Source organism: Triturus cristatus, chromosome 7 (genome assembly GCF_964204655.1).
Source record: "Triturus cristatus chromosome 7, aTriCri1.1, whole genome shotgun sequence".
Taxonomy (NCBI): domain Eukaryota; kingdom Metazoa; phylum Chordata; class Amphibia; order Caudata; family Salamandridae; genus Triturus; species Triturus cristatus.
The window spans coordinates 1,551,302,315-1,551,320,085 of record NC_140590.1 but is presented as its reverse complement, the minus strand read 5'-3'; the positions used below and the strand labels follow the sequence as shown (position 1 = coordinate 1,551,320,085).

The following is a 17,771-nucleotide window of genomic DNA, read 5'->3' as shown; positions in this document are numbered from 1 at the left end:
TAGCCCTATTGCTAGGGAAGATTTCCGCCCTCGCATCTAGTGTAGACACTTAGACGCTTGTACACGCACTAACAGTCAGTATAGTCAGTATAGAATAAGATTCTACTCGAAGAGACTTCTCTTTTGGATAACATAGTTCTTTAAACATAGGATGTTAGATATGATTTGGGATTAGGTTGACTTGACCCCCCAGACTTCTTGTCTCCACATGTAGAGCTAAATGTCAAGTCCCCTTCACCCCCTAGTTGCACGTCAATCACACGTCATACTGCTGCGCGCGCAACTATGCCAAGTATAATCTTATAGATCCACCTATATATGACATCATAACCAATTATGTTTCTGTTTTACTCCTCATTACGCCCATTTTTGGTTACGCAGATGAATCGTCATTTTCCTTATCAATTGTTACGCCTACCGCATTCGCTTCATTGTAATGTATGTTCTATAAAAGTCATTTCTTGTCAATAATGTATGTACTTCACTTCCTGAACCTCCGTGGTGATGGAACTTGGAGCAACCGATTATAATCGATTATTGGAATAAAGCCCATTCCGAACCTCTAATACCCCGGATTCTGCCTCTTATTTACTGAGCTATTTTATTATGTTTCCGTATCAAATTAAGTCCCGGTAATTAAATTATTTACCACAATGTGATGCCAGCAGTGAAGCGGTCTGATGCCTTATGTGAAATCAGCAGTTGTGACATTGGTTATAAAATGTGAGATATCATTTCACTAGTGATTCTGTGTCAGATGTGGTGAACGTTGCACTGGAATGGAGAGTTTAGGGCCTGTGGCTCGCCGAATGTACAAATGTTAGCCCTCTAGTGACCATTCTGATTAGTTACGCTACGGAATGCCCTGAGGAGAAAAACAGTGACGCGTTTTCCGCTGCAGTTTTCTGGCCTGAGAGCGGGCACTGGGACTGCTAGGTACTTCTGAGCTAGACTTCAGTCACAGACGGGGTACTTCTCCCATACATGGACAAACCGGCGCTGTGCCTTTAAGACCAACAGACAGCACCAGCAGAGCCAGGCAAGCGAGCAGAAGTTCGCAGCCACCATGCCCGCCAGTCGTCTTTGGTGCCCTCAGGTAAGCAGTGCACCCTCGTTAGAACGCACACTGCTTTGTGTCTGCCCACAGGCGTGTTTAATAATTGAGCTCAGTGTGCCAAGTTGTGTTTGTGGTGCTCTGGTTGCAGACGGAGAGGCAGGGACATTGTAGTGCGAAGGTAGGGGGCTGTTCTGGATGCCTGGGGTCTGGGCTCGGGTCCTTGTTCGCACCATCTCATATATTTGTTGACGCGAGTAACTCTTAATGTGGAAATATGGATTTTTCTGATCAGTTATGTCCCCTATCTTGGACCCCAACGGTTCCATGTATGAATCACAAGTACATGTATGTCCCCTCCAGTTCCAGTTATGAAGACGCAAACACATGTGCGTCCACCGTCAACATGTCCTCTGTCAGATCCGCCATGAATAGGCCGGATATTCTATTCCTAAGTATGAAAGGCCACCGACTTTATATGGCTCAGTTACTCCATTTTGCAGTCCAGGCAAGTAGGCCCTGATTCTGTCATCGAACTCTTCTTGCCTTCTGCCTCTGAAAGCTCCAGTTTGAGCCTGCATCTGTAACCATGAACTTTGTCTCATTCTCTGCGCGGCTCACGAAGCCTGACATCAGCCCGCTGCCTGCCAAAAACTGTATTTCACCTTCGAGTTATCTGCTTCGTTCCCTGCCCGATGCATTCCTGTCTAGCAGTTTAAGTAAACATTCTTCCAGCTACCGAGCAAAGGCCCGGCTTCTCTGTCTTTATGAAAGTAATTCATAGCCCTATTGCTAGGGAAGATTTCCGCCCTCGCATCTAGTGTAGACACTTAGACGCTTGTACACGCACTAACAGTCAGTATAGTCAGTATAGAATAAGATTCTACTCGAAGAGACTTCTCTTTTGGATAACATAGTTCTTTAAACATAGGATGTTAGATATGATTTGGGATTAGGTTGACTTGACCCCCCAGACTTCTTGTCTCCACATGTAGAGCTAAATGTCAAGTCCCCTTCACCCCCTAGTTGCACGTCAATCACACGTCATACTGCTGCGCGCGCAACTATGCCAAGTATAATCTTATAGATCCACCTATATATGACATCATAACCAATTATGTTTCTGTTTTACTCCTCATTACGCCCATTTTTGGTTACGCAGATGAATCGTCATTTTCCTTATCAATTGTTACGCCTACCGCATTCGCTTCATTGTAATGTATGTTCTATAAAAGTCATTTCTTGTCAATAATGTATGTACTTCACTTCCTGAACCTCCGTGGTGATGGAACTTGGAGCAACCGATTATAATCGATTATTGGAATAAAGCCCATTCCGAACCTCTAATACCCCGGATTCTGCCTCTTATTTACTGAGCTATTTTATTATGTTTCCGTATCAAATTAAGTCCCGGTAATTAAATTATTTACCACAATGTGATGCCAGCAGTGAAGCGGTCTGATGCCTTATGTGAAATCAGCAGTTGTGACATTGGTTATAAAATGTGAGATATCATTTCACTAGTGATTCTGTGTCAGATGTGGTGAACGTTGCACTGGAATGGAGAGTTTAGGGCCTGTGGCTCGCCGAATGTACAAATGTTAGCCCTCTAGTGACCATTCTGATTAGTTACGCTACGGAATGCCCTGAGGAGAAAAACAGTGACGCGTTTTCCGCTGCAGTTTTCTGGCCTGAGAGCGGGCACTGGGACTGCTAGGTACTTCTGAGCTAGACTTCAGTCACAGACGGGGTACTTCTCCCATACATGGACAAACCGGCGCTGTGCCTTTAAGACCAACAGACAGCACCAGCAGAGCCAGGCAAGCGAGCAGAAGTTCGCAGCCACCATGCCCGCCAGTCGTCTTTGGTGCCCTCAGGTAAGCAGTGCACCCTCGTTAGAACGCACACTGCTTTGTGTCTGCCCACAGGCGTGTTTAATAATTGAGCTCAGTGTGCCAAGTTGTGTTTGTGGTGCTCTGGTTGCAGACGGAGAGGCAGGGACATTGTAGTGCGAAGGTAGGGGGCTGTTCTGGATGCCTGGGGTCTGGGCTCGGGTCCTTGTTCGCACCTTCTCATATATTTGTTGACGCGAGTAACTCTGAAGAAGGAACGATAACCAGGGAAAGGCGCTGTGTGAGACTTTAGGATAAAAGCGCTATATTTGTTAAAGACGTCTTGGGTCACGATTGTGTTAATTGGACTAATTGAAAATATTGTGCCACGGTGGCGCAATACACCTTGCTTGCTGTCCCAACACACAGCTCAGTTCCATCCAAAAGTTATCTATGTTCGCTGATAAAGCGGCTCGGAATCTCATTATAGGTAGTAAGCGCTATAAAAATACCCATACCATAACATTGCTTTGTCAATTCAAAGTTTTGCCTTATTGTTGCACGCCGTGTCGAAATCCACTCAGCGCCCTTAAACTGCGCAGGAAAGTTCCTTTAGCGCTTTCCGATCTTAATATACCCACAAGCGAAGCTTGTCCAAACGTCTGCAATGACCTGAGTTTGCTATGGAAGAGGCACCCGTGATTCTTTAGTCTTCAATCCCACTAAGTACGGTGCTTATTTCATTTCGATTTGATATTATAGCGCTGAAACACCGCCTTTCCGTCACTTCAGGGCGCGCGTCGTGGAAAGCGTAAAAACGCGAGGCATATAAAACTTGTGACTGAGGTAACAATTTTAAACTGAGTACACAAATGAATACATGGACAGATGTAAACAACTTAGAAAGGGTGTTGATGGATGAATGGATGAATGAATGGTTCGATCTTTACTTGCAGCATGTCCATGTAACCATTTATTCACAGCAGTGCCCACCATGCGCCGAGTCTATAGGCATGTAATCCTGGGATAACGGCATTGCAGAAAACAAAAAGATCACAGCACGGTGTAGTTGTAGGTCAGGGAGCGCGGGAAGAAGGTGTTGTGTGGGGTAAATAAATGGGCGTGTAAAGAAAGGGTGCACTTATTCCCTGGTCTGTGCACTAACAGTGTGTAAATCAGGGATTCGAAGCCAGGCGAGTGCGACATTTTTATGTTTCGTTATTGCAAGTGGCCGTCATAGTGATTGCTCTAGCCTAGTGTGCCCTTCAGTGCCCTCTGGCCTTTGCACACTGTGACCTTGAAGTCTTCACGGCCGCTTCGCATAGCTGCGCCTCCTCATCAGCTGGGACTGGTCCCTATAGGGAGTGTGAACTAACGCTTGTTTTTATGATTGCTCGTGTTGCAGATATTGTGTCGAGTTTGGTATTTGATGGGCGGCCACGGTGGCCTACTTACTGTTAATGTGTGTGTTTTAGAGCCCGTGGACTCCTCGCTCTCTGAGCTGCATTGATTGAAACCTGATGGTGCCTTTTTCACAAGCCTAGTGAAACTCCCTGGTGGCCGATTCCAAAGAGTTTCTGCTGGACCTAGTTACTGCCAACTTGGTTTTTTGGACACCTGTTGTTCTCCTGGGGGAACACTGCATCTTGCAACTGGTTATTGTGGTCGATTGACCACAGTTGGTATTTTTTTTTTTATACAGTCCTATTTTCCAATGTACTCCCATTCAAATCTCACACTTTGTAACTGACTCGAGTTAAACTATTTGTTAAGTAGCCAGACGGATTTCCCATCAGGGGTTTTCCATTTGAGAATAAATAGATATTTGTGACGTATCGTATTGGGCTTACAAATTAAAAATTTTCCCAGACAGCGTGCTTTCAAAAAGTTATTTATATAAGAACAATGCTGCCTTAGTCATTGTTACTCAACATTGCTTTTGATAGTTATATTTATAAAGGATTTTACAAAAAGTGAGTATTCAAAAATGAATCACATGCCTGAATGACATATACATAGAGACGTATCTATTATCTCATTTAGCAAGCAATGATTTATGTCAATGTGATTGAAGTCCTAAAAGAATCATATACACAACTGTTGTACACGCACGCACACACATACACACACACATACACACACACACACACACACACACACACCTATCTATCTATCTATCTTAAACACACTGGAAGCCGCGAGTCTGTAGTTATAGATAGGACCCATTTATGATCGGAAGAGCGTCTTTTGTTTGCTTATAACTTTAGCTCCGTAGACAAATCTTCACCAATCTTTCCCCGAAAAGATTAATCCAACTCAGGTCCCTTCCTTGAAAGTTGTCTGTGTTCCATCAAGTGGTGGCCAAGAAAAAAAGGGGTCTCAAAATGCAAGTTTCTATGCACTTTCTATAGGGACATTTGAATAGTGCTACATCCCAAACGGCTGAACGGAATTTAACCAAATTTGCCAGAAAGCTAGATCTTGATCCAGAAAGAGTGCTTTTGGTGATTTGGTGTAAACCTGTTCAGTAGTTTTCAAGAAATTAAGGTTAACAATATTTGTATATCTGGACGGTTGGATTCGCATGACTCTTGCAACGGTCCCCCAATCACACAATTTCTAACTCGGTCAGTGGCGGCTCCTCCGCAATGGTGGAGAGGTGTCGCCCCACTGCCTGGCACAGAGCCAGCAAAGGAAAAATAAAACAATGCTCTAGTATCGTTTTATTTTTCGTTTGCCGGCTCTGAACCAACTTGAGCATGGAGGGGCGGGGCATGGAAGGAGGAAGATGAGTGCGTATGCACTCCCTAAGTGCTCATGTGTGTTTGGCCGGTCATCTCAGGCCGACCAAAACACATATGTGCACTTAGGTTTTCTCCAGCCTAGCTGCATTGAGCTGCTGGGCTGGAGAAACCCCACAGACTACCAGGCCTGAGCGGAGCGCCTTTCATGCCCACTCAGGTCAATCCCTGTGCTGCTCTGCAGCACAAGGATTGGCTGGGAGTCTATCCCAGGGGCTGCTGGGACCCAGGAAGACGCCAGCAGGAGAGACGCGAAGCTGGAGGCGGCCGGCTGCGTCAGGTATGTTTTTTCCATTCTTATCATTAACCATGCCTCCCCCCTGTGCTGCCCCTATGCTCCCCCACCTGCCCCACCACTCTTGTTAGTTTCGGCCATCACTGAAATGGGTCCTCATGTCCTAAAAATTAAAAAAATATAAGGTATTGGACTGGGGTACCCTGGCCTCCTGGACCTTTTGGGGGGTGTTCCCGCAATCCCACTGGACTCTCATGGGAGCCAGCAATACTACCTCTGCTCATGCAAGAGTTTCTCCAAAGCACAAAGGTTTGCACTTGCGCCTGTGCAGTCTTGTGGGATCAGAAAACCATTAAAACCAGCATTGGTATTGTATCGGTTTTGCCTATGTGATGAATAAAGTACTGTTTTTATCAATCATCACCCAGAAGAAGGAAATAACATGCGAGTGGAGAGAATGTGGCGCAGTGGCCAGAGCTGCTGACTTGAGAGCTGGGGATCCTGGTTTGAGTCTCAGTGGCAGCAACATCCTGTGATTCTCAGCAAATCACTTAATCTCCCTGGTGATAAATCGCTAAATTAATATAATGCAAGAGTACAAAGAGAAAAGAGGCAAAACTTTATGAAAAAAATAGTTTTACTAAGTCGGATGTTAACAGCATTTCGGTGACGGGAAACTGATAAGAGAAATGCCTTTGAAGTTTATATTGAAAACAATAGATATTTCAAGCACAGCGCAAGCGCTGTACAGGCCAAACCTAAAAAAGGAGGTTTGAATGTCTGTGGTCTGTTGGCCACCAAAAGGCAGTTGGCCCTGTGGCTAACTGATGCCGGGCACATCTGAAGGCCAAGCGTGGCAGGATTGTTGGCTGCCCGCAGGTGTTGAGTGCAGTCCCTGGCCACAGGCCAGGCCCTTTTGGCCAACCCTATTCTGTGCACAGCCAAAGGCCAGGCAAGGCTTGTGATTGGTTTACTATGCAGTGTTGAGCACAGGACTTGGCCAAAGGCCAGGCCCTCGACCAACTCCACAAGGTGCACGGTAGTGCATACCTAAAGTGGCAAGCCATATGCCCCCATAATCACCTACCAAAGATCAGCTAATTCATACCTGAGAGGCAGCAATCATGATTCCTGCAATTCAGGTTGTTTTATTATTCTGTTAGCAGCATGAACAGGTTAAAACATTTCGGCAAGCCCTTGATTACAACCACATTTGTAATACTCCAGGCACCATTGTAAGTGAGTAAATAGTGAAAACAGCCTACTTCACCATCCCAAATGCCACTGGAGTCAAACCAAATATTTCTAGTAAATTTACAAAAATGCAATTCCATTTGCCATATGAGACGGAAAATGTGACAAAAATGTGTAGCAGGTAAGCTGAAAAAATCCTTTAAAAAAATCCTTTTCCAAAAAGTAAATAGAAAAATGCAGCCGAAGTGGGCCACATCTCCATTGTTTTGCCAAAATTAATGCACATATGGCAAGCCAGTGAAGCCCAGTGGGAAATTCATTCAATGATATATAACAATAGGAGAGACATAATTGCATGATCTCAGTAAGGTATGTCAGCATTCTTATCATTTGTTGTCACTACACCAGTAAACAAGCAAACAAATATAAATACATTTTTATATATATATATATATATATATATATATATATCCCAACTTGTAAACAGATAAAACGCACTCTCAGGAGATAACGCCAAGATACAGTTTAATCGGTTACGCGTTTCGACAGCAAGGCTGTCTTGCTCACACAGTGTACAATAAAGTTTTGAAACCATAAGTAGCCTGGTAGTTGAAATGAAAGAAGGCTACTTTCAGCGAGAATGCTGGTACATTATGTCAAACATGGCGGCCATATTGGAAGTGTAGAAATACATATGGTCGTGAATATGATTTCTCATTATAATTCTTCTCAACTGTATGTATGTTTTGGATTTACAAGTTATTAGCGTAAAAAGAAATAGAGATTACTACTCATCACAGATTTCAATATTCGAGTGACGATATACACACATTGTGTTAACCTGATCTGATATATACCTAATAGTGGTAGTATTTCGACATAGATTAAACCAATGATACAAATTTATGCACCTAATAGTGGTGTAATAAGTTGATACATATAATGTGAAGCGCCATAGTGGTTAACCCTATTGAATTCAATATCAAATCATTTCAATTAGTATCTGGTTTCCAAATTCAGATCCAAGGTCAATATATTCTCTATTATTCTCTAAATTATATGCATATCCAAAATTTTAAAACGACCATAATTACATTAAATCTCAGTTTGAATATATATCTAATAAATAATGTATCAGCATAGGTAAACAATTAGTGCAAATATATATATAGTACATTGATACACTTGATTAATATACCATAGTGGTAATGAGTTCGTATCTGAGATCTTAATAGTCCGATGCACAACAAATGCAGTTGCATTACATCCAAGATGTCTCAGTTTGACATGGTTTCAATATAACAAATGGTGGATGAAAATAGGTAAAAAAATATCTTATCTTACTAAAGTGTAGACCCAAAAGGGAAGGAAAGGGTAGGGACCCATATTGGAATAGCCATCCCAGGATACCGGGAATCCTTTCCTTTCTTCCTGTGATAAAAAATAAAAGAGAGAAAAAATACTTATGCAAATGATTAAAATTTTCTCTTAAAGTTCTATTATATATTCATAATAATAGAGACATTATTAAATGGATAAAGAAATCAGAGAGGATTAATCATAATAGTCTAGAAGAGATGTTAGTCTTCATACAAATGGGTACTCAATTCTTCATCAAAATTATGACCCCCTGGGTATTTAGTTTCAAGTTCCAATATCCATCTTGATTCTTGTTTCCGCAATTTGAGCACTCTATTGCCTCCTCTAGCATTGTTATGTACCTGTTCTATGATGAAATAGTTAAGTAAAGAACTATTAGACAGGTGAAATTCCTGGAAATGCCGGGCTATGGGGTAATGGAAATCTTTTTTATTTATGGCACGTAGATGTTCTTGTATACGTTTTTTTGACATGAATGTAGTACTCCCCACATATCTAAGTTTGCATGGGCATTCTAAGACATATATGCTAAAAGGAGTGCTACAAGTGAGAAATTGATCGATGCGTTTTGGTCTGTCTTGGCCAGGTACACTGAATTCTTGTACCATATGACTATTGTGACATGCTCTGCAATGGCCACAGGGAAAGAAACCTTTTAGGTTATGTTCTCCTCTAGATGGTACTTGTGTTATATCATTATGCACAAGTATGTCTTTAAAGCTTCAGCTTTTTCGATATGTTATACTAGATCTCTTTTTCATATTTTGTCCTATAATAGGATCACTTGTGAGAATATCCCATTTGTCAGCTAGGATTTTTTGTATCTGTCTGGAACTGTCATTAAAGGTCAAAATGACTCTAGGTTCCTGACTTGAGGGATCCTCATCAGTAAGATTGTCTTCTCTTGTTGCCAATGTGGATGACCTATCGATCAAATTGATTTTATTCAGTGCTTTGTTAAGCACCCACATGGGGTAACCTCTATTAAGAAATCTTTCAATCATGATGTTTTTTTCAGTCGTAAATGCTGTCTCAGTACTACAGTTTCTTCTCGCTCTCAGCAGTTCGCCGTATGGAATGCTCCATTTTAAATTATCAGGGTGGCTGCTGAGGGCGTGAAGAAGAGTATTACCAGCAGTGGTTTTTCGAAAGAGACTAGTATTCACGCGACCGCAATCCTCTGCTGATGACGTCAGATATTACATCACTGTATTTAGACACCTATTTACCCATGTCTTCTTCCATTAATCTTTAGCTAAACATATATTACAAATATTTATTTTTCAGAAAGACACATATGTAATCAGTGATGTAATATCTGACGTCATCAGCAGAGGATTGCGGTCGCGTGAGTTATAGTTGCCTGCACTAACTATAACGGGGGAATTTCATTGTTTTTTTACGAGGGAAATGTCCAGCTAACTATAACATGTGTGAAACCTATGGTTTTTTAAGTGAATTTGCAAGGTTTTTTAAATGCTAATTCCTAACTATAACGTGTGTGAAACCTATGGTTTTTTAAGTGAATTTGTACGTTTTTTTAAATGCTAAATTATGTATTTATTAATATTTGGTTTTTTTCAGGTTTTTCACCGTGCGCGCACCGTGCGCGCGCTGTGGGCGCTCGGTGCGCTTCGCGCACCGAGAGCCCACGATGAGTTGTGCGTGCCGTGCGCGCACCCCGCGCTTTTTCGTCAAAAAAATAAATGTTTTTTTCACCCTTGGGGATCCTTCAGTGACCCCCTGACAAAGGCTAGGGGGTCAGGAACTGTCCACCCTGCCCCCTTTTCACGTTCTCCACCTTTGTTTTTCACTGCCTCAGACTGCGAGAGACAAAATGGCGGCCGACACTTCCTGATTTCGACCGATTCGAATGTTTACTGACATCTAACAACCAATCAGAATTGCGCTCGCGCACGTCACCGTGCGTGCACCGTGCGTGCACGGTGCGCGCCTATAGATATATATGTACTTTTCTCAGGAACTACTGAACAGATTGACTCCAGATATTCAAAAGGTACATCCCTGACCTGAGGACTACCTCTGCCAAATTTCAAGTAATTCTGTTCAGCCGTTCGGGCTGTACCTTGGACTAAAGGTCCCTATGGAAAAATGCATGGGGAAAACGTGTTTTGGGACCCCCCTTTTTTCTCAGCCCCCGCTTGACTAATCACCCCGAGACTTTCAGGGTAGGAGCAGAGCAGAGAGCCCCACCTATTTTGAAAAATTCGCGAGGATTCGTCAACCGGCGCCAAAGTTATTCAAAATAGAATTTTCAGATTTCCTATGGAAACACGGTCCTAACTATAACTATCTACTGGCAACCGCCAGTAGATAATATATATATATATAACCTACTGGCAGTTGCAGTAAGTAGTTATAGTTAGGTCCATAGGAAAAGTATTTTTTGACTTGCCTATAACTTTGGCGTACTTCGACCATTCTTCATGAAATTTTCCCCAAAAAGTGTCAAGGTAGGTTCTTGTTGATCTGTGCAGTGGGGACCAAGAATTAGGGGCACAAAATAAGGGTGCATTTGTAATGTTAATTCCCATAGGAACCTTTAGCCACACTATATCCCGAACCGTTGAATGGACTTACACCAAATGTGGCAGGGAGGTAGATGTTTGTTCAAGGAAGTGCCTATACCTATTTGGTGTGAATCTGTTCAGTAGCATTTGAGAAATGTAAGCTGAAAATTATAGTGATGTCTCTGGTTGTGGATATTTTAGAGCAGTTTTGTGATAACTTGCAAATGCACGCGCCAATGGGAATGCTCTGATTGGCTGGACACAATCTGAACAGAAAGTTGCAGCCATATTTTATCTATTGGGAATAGTTCCCAGAGCTGAACAATTGTGTGAAAACCCACATAAGGGGTCAGGGTGGAGATACTCTGACCCCATGGTTGAGAATTGGGGGTGTTAGTGACACAAGTTATATGTCCAAAATAGATTTTTTTTATCGTGCACGATATTCGCGGGGATGCAGCGACCGCCAGCATGACTCCCCGTGTACAATCACGGGGTCATTGCGACTATCAACATTGCAAATATTGGTGGAAATTTAAAAAAATATATCAGTGAATCATTAATACGAATTGTTATAGGGAAATTGAGATTCTGATAAATGATTTTATAGAGTTATTTATATAGTGAGTTATTTACTGTGATGGTTAGGATTATTCATATCATTTTAATTTTTGGATGTGTTGGTGGTCATTGTTTTTCTGCTTTTGTTTCCGTTTTCGTGATGTGTCCGGGGAATTCGTGATTACTGAAGTCATCGCAACCTCCGTAGTCACCACCAAAATTTAAAATAGGGTTTAGAGATGGTTTTATAGAAACTCTCTAGAGTAACATGACTTTAGAGAATACTGTAAGAAACCCCTAGTGTGTAAAATACTGTAATATGTGTGTAAATATGTATTTTAGACCTTATGAAAAAGGTGTCATCGCAGTGACCCGAATAACCACGAAAAAAGAAAATAGGTCTTAAAGATGGTTTTTAAGGAAGCTTAGTAGAAAAATATTAGTTTAAACATGCTTTGAAAGAAGTATGTATAAAGTAATCTGTGTAGTTCAATGTTCAGAATAGATTTTTTTACATGTTATTTTTGGATGTGTTGGTGGCCATTGAATGTCTGCTTTTGTTTTCCATTCGCTCGACGTATCCGCAGGGAGCGCGACGTCGTCGCGAAGATCGCAAAACACTGGAAAAAGGGATCTTTTTTAAAGAAAATGAACAATGTTTTGGGTACTAGGGTGGCTTTGAATGGAGCCTTTGTGTTGCTTGTGTGTATACTGACCATGTCATGAGTAATGTAATATGTGAGGTCATAAGCAGTGCATTGCTGGGCTTGTGTTATAGTTGGCTCAGCTAACTATAACTGCTGAATTTCTCTGGTTTTGTGCGAGTGAAAACTGAGCCTAACTATAACATCCCTGTAACTTTTGTTTTTTTCAGTGAATTTCTAATTTTTTTTTAAATTCTATTTCCTAACTATAACAGCCCTTTGTTTTTTCCAGTGATTTATATATATTCACAGAAAAAACACAGGTTTCAGGGACGTTATAATTATAAAGTGAAATAGTGAGGTTGCCAACAAGGGATTTTACTTGAAATTACTTAGTTCAATTTCTTTGTTATTAAGATTGAAAGTGTATTTTAGATCAATTATACACATACAATAAATGTTATGAGAGATGAAAAAGTACACACACGGGAATGAATTGTGAATAAAACACAGGTCTTTTTATATATCAATCAAAATCAAGATAAGGGGGATATACAAGGGGACAATAATTTTCAGGCAGTATAACATGAAAGATGGGTTAACTTAAATCCACATTTCATCAAAAAAACATCTATTTCCAGGTAGTTTTAACAGAGATTAATTTCATAAATGAAAAGAAATCAGCTGTAATTATCAAATAATACGGAATTAGATGATGGTGTCGACGTTTCGGTCTTGGTGGCAGAAGTCCGTTAGACCATCTTCAGGACAGTTAATATTGAACGCCTGGTTCCCGACTATGGCGGAGCTTTTTCGAGTTTGATTCAAAATCTAAAATAAAAAGATATCAGAACAAACGAGGATTTTTCATTTACGGATCTCCTTGTAGGAGTTATCTTGTCAACAATTAGATTCATCCAATACGGTTTGACAAAAATATATAAAAACGAAGATTGAGCTGTCTGCTCTTCACAAAGGGTTATTTGTGCAAATATTAACTGTCCTGAAGATGGTCTAACGGACTTCTGCCACCAAGACCGAAACGTCGACACCATCATCTAATTCCGTATTATTTGATAATTACAGCTGATTTCTTTTCATTTATGAAATTAATCTCTGTTAAAACTACCTGGAAATAGATGTTTTTTTGATGAAATGTGGATTTAAGTTAACCCATCTTTCATGTTATACTGCCTGAAAATTATTGTCCCCTTGTATATCCCCCTTATCTTGATTTTGATTGATATATAAAAAGACCTGTGTTTTATTCACAATTCATTCCCGTGTGTGTACTTTTTCATCTCTCATAACATTTATTGTATGTGTATAATTGATCTAAAATACACTTTCAATCTTAATAACAAAGAAATTGAACTAAGTAATTTCAAGTAAAATCCCTTGTTGGCAACCTCACTATTTCAATTTATCTGCCTAAGCCCTCAAGGGTTTATTGGGCTTACCCTTCACGTACTACAATAATTATAAAGTAGCATTTAAAAAAGCCTTAGAAATTCACGGAAAAAAACCAAAGGTTACAGGGATGTTATAGTTAAGCTGAAATTTTACTCGTACAAAAGCAGAGAAATTCAGCCATTATAGTAAGCTGAGCTAACTATAACTCACGGCCCCGCAATGCACTCCTTACAACAAGACTCATGACATGGTCAGTGACATCACTGATGACATCAGTGATGACATCATCCAGTGACTGTGAGTGTTTTAAAAACGTTTATGAGTGTTAAATATATATACCAAGCTGCATTGTTGAATCAGTGGGTGTATGAGTGACTGTATGGATGACTCAGCGGGTGCATGACTAACTGTATAAGTGAGTGATTAGGTGTCTCAGTGAATGTATGGGTGAGTGACTGGTTGTGTGAATGTGTGTATCTGTCTGTCAGTTGATGTCTAAGTGGGTGCATGAGTGTGTTAGTGGGTACATGAATGGCTATATGAGTGATTGATTGGTTGTCTGACTATGTCTATGTTTGTCTGCGTGTTTGTGTTTGTGGGTGAGGAGGTGTGTGACTGCCTGTATGGATCAGTGAGTGGGTGAGTTAGTGGCTATATGGGGTACTGTTGTGTGTGTGAGAAGTTGTATGGGTGAGTGAGTCTCTGTATGACTGTTTTGGGTATTAAGTGCATGTGGCAGTATGGGTGAGTAACTGAGTATGTGAAAGGTAGTATACGTGAGTGACAGGGTATATGAGTGACTGTATATGTGAGTGAGTGAGTGAATGTGAGAGTGGCTACATGGATGAGTGCATGCTTCTGTCAGTGACTGTATACCTGAGTATGTGTTACTATTTGTATGTGTAAGTAAGTGGGTGTGTGTGTAACTGTTTGGGTGAGTAAGTGGCTGTATGATTGACTGTATGGATGAGTGTCTAGGAGTGTGAGTAGTTCTGTGGGTGACTCACTCAGTGTGTGAGTGCCTGTGTGGCTGTATGAGTCAATGTGTCAATGGCTGTATTAGTGAGTAAGTAGGTCTATGAGTGGCAGTATGGGTGATCGAGTGGATGTGTGTGTAGATCAATTAATCAGTGAGTGGGTGTTTAAGTACTGGTATGGCTCTGTGAATGGGTTGGTGAATGGTTGTGACGGAGTGGCAGTGGATGTATAAAAGATTCTATAGGGGTGTGAGTGGGTACATCAGAGATGCTGTGGATGATGTAATCACTGATGCCATCAGTGATGTCATTTGAGATGTCATCAGTGATGTCACTGACCATGTCATGGGTGATGTAATATGTGAGGTCATAAGCAGTACATTGCAGGGCCGCGAGTTATAGTTAGCTCAGCTAACTATAACTATAGTGGCTGAATTTCTCTGGTTTTGTACGAGTGAAATGTCAGCCTAATTATAACGTCCCTGTAACCTTTGTTAATGCTAATTTCTAACTATATCGTCCCTGAAACCTGTGGTTTTTTTCAGTGAATTTCTAAGGTTTTTTAAATGCTAATTTCTAATTATAACGCCCCTGAAACCTGTGTTTTTTTTCAGTGAATTTCTATGGTTTTTTAACTAGCAGTTATATTTGCAGAGTGGTGGAGAAAGGGGGCTGGGCCTCCTACCAGTGCTCAGGAATTCTCCTGTGTAGGATTTACAGGAGGTATCAGGAGGGCTTCTGGCCCCCAAGGTCCCTCAGGAGTATAGTCAACTTCATCCCCCAACCAGTAGTGCGCCAGGAGGCACGTTTGCAGAGTGGTGGAGAAAGGGGGGCCTGGCCTCCGAAAACTTCTTAGCAATCCCACAGTGTGGGACTTACAGGGGTAAACAGGAGGAGTAGTTGGCCCCCAAGGACGACTTTAACATACTATTCAAACACAGGTATATCATGTACCTATACATTAACAATATTACATTGTCCTGTACTGTACACTATTGTTTAATTAAGATGCTATTAATACTTTATAATTACTACATACTATTAATAAACGCATATACATATGCTATTCAAACACAGCTATGCAACATAGTTGCAGTTACTACAAATATATATTCTATTACTGTCATATTGTTATGATACTGCACTATACTATTTGTACACTACTGGTGTATTTGACATAAAGTCATATACCTTTACTAAACAAAAATATATTTCATAAAGACACAGGTACAACATATAGCTGTATTTACTTTGATACACCATACGTATACTATTATAAGTATTATTATACTATTGCTACTGTGATTGAATTATAACATATTTTATTGCACAATAGGATGTTATTGTAATTTTATTTGCATTTGTGTTATTATTATTCCTTCTGTCTAAACAATGTATGTGCATACACTTTTCATACACAGCTATACTACATAGCCAGTAACACTACGAACATCATATTAATATCATCACTATTATTATATTATGCAATTTCTATTACGCTGCTATTATTACTATTCATATTGATACTGTATACTTTTACTAAACCTACCCAGAAACAACACTGTGTGGACACAACTAAACTATGTAGCTGCACTTACTAGAGCTTCACCTACATCCATTTTGTTTCCAAGTCTAGTCATAGTGCAGCCATTTGATCCAAGTCTAAGCAGAGCTGTGTTCTAGAGAGCTCTGTGTTTTTGGCTGTGACTTGTGCTTTAAAAGGTAAATGCACTCATCCTTACTTGACATTTAAAATGCATTCAGTTACAGACTTTAGATGATTTCTTTGGGTTCATCCTTACCATTCCTGTCACAGGTTCAATGGAGAGAGCTTTTGTTTAGGACAGAGCTGAGTATAAAGGTGTAGAGATTGGGAAAGGTGGAAGTACACCACATGTTTGACATGATAGAACAGAGCTTGGGGCCAGGATCTCTGCTGGACGGGCCTTGCATGAAGGGGGTGGGAACTGGCCTCTCTACGTGAAGTGTGTTTGGGGGAGGCCCAAAGGCATGAGGATGAAGTTGGAAGCCACAGGGCTACTGCGTTCCTGACAATGGCAGTACATTGCGGTAGATGAATGTGGCACGAGTGTGGGAAACAAGTGTGTGGCGAGTGACAAAGAAGACCTTGTTGAGTGGTAGGGGACATCTTTAGATGATGGCACCATGGGTAGGAGAATGTACATGCCCGTTGTAAAGGTTGCTAGAATGGGGAAAGGTGAGAGAATTACATTAGTGGTGAGCATGCCAGGGCAGGAGCATGCAATAGACACAAGGGGCCATGTAAAAGGGGTTTGGAGAGAAAAGGGGAGAGACTCTGGGCATTATGGATAATAGCCTGGAGGGCCGAGTGCCCACTGTTGTTTGGAAGACATGTGAAGAGGCGAGGCATTGGTGATGGTGTTAATAGGAAGAGGTGAACAGTGTCCCTGCAATCAAGGTGCAAGATTCAACAAGTCAGCATTGTGACAGATCGTGGGCTGCGTAGGAAGGTGAAAAAGGAGTTTACAGTGGAAGGGAAGGAGTTGTAGGAGAGCAGGAGATAAGTTCAGGGGTGCATTGATGTGAATTTCATGTGAAATGGTGGGCGAACTGGGATACATTTTTGGAAAGGAAAGGGAGTGAAGGATCAAAGTTAGACATCACACATGATATGGTAATACAAATGGGAGAGGTAGAGCAAGGGGTAGTAAAAGGAGGTGGTGCACTGAGGGTGCTTACTGGGGAGAATGTGGATGGTGGAGCGAGGATGACACAGCTAAAGTACTGGGGCAGATGGACAAAAGAGAAGGTGATTGTAAGGACAAACGGGGAAAGGAAATAGAAGGGATAGTTAAGATGCCCTACATGGGGAGAGTGACAGTTCTGGGCAGTCTCTTGATGACCACTACAAATCAAAAAATCTGTGTATTTTAGCCAGAGTATTTTAAAATTTTCAAATGACTGCACGGGGAAAGATGCAGCAAAGAGGGCTCTAAGGAGGAAGAAAGTGAGTTGGCAAAGAGTATCTATCAATATTGACACATGTAGAGTGTTGTTCACTCCTTATGCCAGCATAATTTGAGATGAGCACACTGAACGTAGTGTGGCATTATTAAAATATATGGACTTGATCAGGATGACTCAAATAAACTTTGGGGATTTTACCT

General features: G+C 41.2%; 1 protein-coding gene across 5 annotated transcripts in view; it reads left to right on the top strand.

Moving 5' to 3' along the window:
- The first annotated feature begins 2,793 nt into the window (after positions 1–2,793).
- The window catches only part of LOC146812356 (delayed-rectifier potassium channel regulatory subunit KCNS1-like), a 235,291-nt gene continuing 220,313 nt past the window's right edge, over positions 2,794–17,771 (top strand). For all 5 annotated transcript variants that reach the window (XR_014966838.1, XM_085619351.1, XM_085619349.1 and 2 more), the window contains exon 1: positions 2,794–2,931. The gene's annotated coding sequence lies outside the window, so the exon portion shown is untranslated. The remainder of the gene's footprint in view (positions 2,932–17,771) is intronic.